Source organism: Herpailurus yagouaroundi, unplaced genomic scaffold (genome assembly GCF_014898765.1).
Source record: "Herpailurus yagouaroundi ecotype Mexico unplaced genomic scaffold, PumYag 28, whole genome shotgun sequence".
Classification (NCBI taxonomy): domain Eukaryota; kingdom Metazoa; phylum Chordata; class Mammalia; order Carnivora; family Felidae; genus Herpailurus; species Herpailurus yagouaroundi.
Window position 1 is genome coordinate 105,788,578 of NW_024412376.1, and position 3,720 is coordinate 105,792,297.

General features: G+C 39.0%; 1 pseudogene; it reads right to left on the reverse strand.

The window, feature by feature from the left end:
• Window positions 1-2,436: 2,436 nt before the first annotated feature.
• LOC121039040 (farnesyl pyrophosphate synthase-like) lies at window positions 2,437-3,262 on the reverse strand (annotated as a pseudogene).
• Window positions 3,263-3,720: the final 458 nt, after the last annotated feature.

Genomic DNA, 3,720 nt, shown 5'->3' on the forward strand with positions numbered 1-3,720 from the left:
TTAAGTCTCTTATGTTTTGTCCCCCTCCCTGTTTTTATATATTTTTTTGCCTCCCTTCCCCTATGTTCATCTGTTTTGTATTTTAAATTACACATATAGTGAAGTCATATGATATGTCATTCTCTGACTAATTTCACTTCGCATAATACAATCTAGTTCTATCTACATTGTTGCAAATGGCAAGATTTCATTCTTTTTGATTGCCGAGTAATACTCCATTGTATTTATATATATGACATTTTCTTCATCCATTCATCCATCGGTGGACATTTGGGCTCTTTCCATACTTTGGCTATTGTTGATAGTGCTGCTATAAACATTGGGGTACATATGTCCCTTCGAAACTGCACACCTGTATCCCTTGGATAAATACCTAGTAGTGCAATTGCTGGGTCGTAGGGTAGTTCTATTTTTAGTTTTTTGAGGAACCTCCATCTGTTTTCCAGAGTGGCTGCACCAGCTTGCATTCCCACTGGCAGTGCAAAAGGGTTCCTCTTTCTCCACAACCTTGCCAACATCTGTCATTGCCTGAGTTGTTAATTTTAGCCAGTCTGACTAGTGTGAAGTGGTATCTCATTGTAGTTTTAATTTGTATTTCCCTGATGATGAATGATGTTGAGCATTTTTTCATGTGTCTGTTAGCAATCTGGATGTCTTCTTTAGAAAAGTGTCTGTTCATGTCTTTTGCCCATTTCTTCACTGGATTATTTGTTTTTTGAGTGTTGAGTTTGATAAGTTCTCTATAGATTTTGGATACTAACCCTTTATCTGATATATCATTTGCAAATATCTTCTATTCCATCGGTTGCCTTTTAGTTTTGCTAATTGTTTCCTTTGCTGTTCAGAAGCTTTTTATCTTGATGAGGTCCCAATAGTTCATTTTTGCTTTTGTTTCCCTTGCCTCTGGAGACATGTTGAGTAAGAAGCTGCTGCAGCCAAGGTTAAAGAGGTTTTTTCTGGCTTTTTCCTCGAGGATTTTGATGGCTTCCTATCTTACATTGAGGTCTTTCATCCATTTTGAGTTTATTTTTGTGTATGGTGTAAGAAAGTGGTCCTGGCTCATTCTTCTGCACGTCTGCACTGCACTGCACTTCTGCACGTCTGGACTGCACTGTCCAGTTTTCCCAGCACCACTTGCTGAAGAGATTGTCTTTATTCCATTGGATATTCTTTCCTGCTTTGTCAAAGATTGGTTTCCATATGTTTGTGGGTCCATTTCTGGGTTCTCTATTCTGTTCCATTGATCTATGTGTCTGTTTTTGTGCCAGTACCATACTGTCTTGATGTTTACAGCGTTGTAATACATCTTGAAATTTGGAATTGTGATGCCTTCAGCTTTGGTTTTCTTTTTCAAGATTGCTTTGGCTATTTTGGGGTCTTTTCTGGTTCCATTCTAATTTTAAGATTAGAAGTTAAAGATTAGTTAAAAGATTAAGATTTAAGATTAGTTTAAGATTAGTTAAGATTGTTCTAGCTTTGTGAAGAATGTTGGTGTCATTTTGATAGAGATTGCACTGAATATGTAGATTGCTTTGGGTAGTATCAACATTTTAACAACATTATTCCATTCCATGAGCATGGAATATTTTTCCATTTTTGTGTGTGTGTGTCTTCTTCAATTTCTTTTATAAGGTTTCTATAGTTTTCAGTGTATAGATTTTTCGCCTCTTTGGTTAGGTTTATTCCAAGGTATTTATGGTTATTATATCTTTATTTTTGTTCATTTATTTTTAACGGGAGCCATGGGTGTTTTTAATACATGAAAAAAATTGACATTTCATCTCAGTAGTAAGGGGGTAAATTATTCAATAATAGAGCCTACCAGACAATCATTTGAATGCAAATAAAAGTATACCCTTACGTCATACCAAATATTGTCAACTAGCATTGTAGCAATGATTCATGAATAATAATGTAAATTAAATTAACTCAACAGAATTTATGTTAAGCATTATAAAAAGGGAGGTATACTGCCATTATATCAGGTTCAAAAGTTAATTTCTTAAGTCAGTGATACAGCAATTTAAGAAAGTGTACCCATTTGTTTCTTGCTGATTTATAATGTTCAAACTTTGTATGTCAAAATGTACAGAAAACAGATCTCTATATCAATACATCAAAATAAATGATCTACTTAAAGTCTACATCTGAATTACATAACTCCTACAAAACTTGAAATTTGTACCTTCCATTATTACTAACAGAGCACCCTAAATCAACTGTCTTAAAGATAAATTTAGTCCTTCACAAAAGAAATAGTCCAGAGGTGTCCTTTACAAAAAAACAATAGTCCAGAGGCAGAATGGCTACAAGACTGGTTGGTTCAGTGGCTCAGTAACAACATTCAGGTACCAGGTTCTTTTTTTTTTTTTTTTTTTTTTTGAAGTTTAGATAGTTTACTGACAGCCTCCCTCTCCCACCCTTAGAATCTCTAGGTCACTTTTTCCTCTTATAGATCTTGTGTGCTAGCCCCAGGAAGATGGCTAGAGGTGGGGGCATGGCCTACTGCTCGATGAGGCTCATAGGGTGGCTTTAGCTGTCTTCACACTGTGTGAACACAACTGGCAGGTTCAGCTCCTCATATAGTGCCTTCACCCGGGGTACATCCTCGGCCATAATTCTCCTGAAGGACCCGGTGCTGTTCTGGAGAGGCCCGCTGAGGACACTAAACTATCAGCCAGCTGCATTTGTTGTCCTGGATGTCAGTGCCAATCTTACCTGTCACACTGGGTCCCTAAAGAGATCAAGATAATCATCCTGAATCTGGAAGAACTCCCCCATCTCAGGATCTTATTGGCATTGGCATGTTCTTTCTCTTTGTCCGTGCACGCCACATACATGGCAGCAGTACAGGAAGATAAAGGGAGTAGAAAGCTGTCTTGTGCTTGACAATAGATTTGTACCTCTTTGCAGTGAATCTGCCAAGATCCCCATTGCCCTGGGGGGCTGTGATGAGGTCAGGGTCTGGCAGATCTCAGTCTGATAGGAACTCTGTAGGAAAAGCTAAAGGATAGCAGAATTTCATCTAGCACTTCTCGCAGATTGTCACGGTGCTGAGGATGGAATGGACCATCCAGAGACAGGAGAGGCAATTGCCTGGCTCAAGGAGGTCTTGGAGTACGGTGCGAATGGAGACCAGTGTCAGCAGAGTTTGACAGCACTGAGAGCATTTCAGGAGCTGGTGGAGCCAAGGAAGCAGGATGCTGATAGTCTCTGGTGGGCTGGTGTGTGGAACTGCTCTAAGCTTTCTTCCTGGTGTCATGATGGTTATCAGAAGCCAGGCATAGGTTTGGATGCCATCAATGACGCTTTGCTTCTGGAAGCATGTATCTACCACCTGCTGAAGCCCTAGTGGCAGGAGTAGCCTTCTTACCTGAACTTAAGTTGTAATTCGTTTTTCAAACACATAATGAGACATTACATCCAGACAAGGAGGTGTCCAAAAAAAGGTTAAGATTCCATTTCACCCTGCATGGTTTCTTGAATCTTTGAGGAAATCTTTTCCAGAAATAATCTGTCAGATACATCTTTTGTTTATCTGTCTAGAATTGGGTCCTATGAGCAGTCTAAACCAATTGCTAGCAATGAGAAAAGGATTATCATTAATGACAGAAACTGATCTGTGTTTATTCCCTGTCCTGTGATGGGAAATTGACACTCAAACTGCCAGTAAACTGTAAGGAGGCAGTGACTAAGATAGTCACTGAATGTCTGCCACAA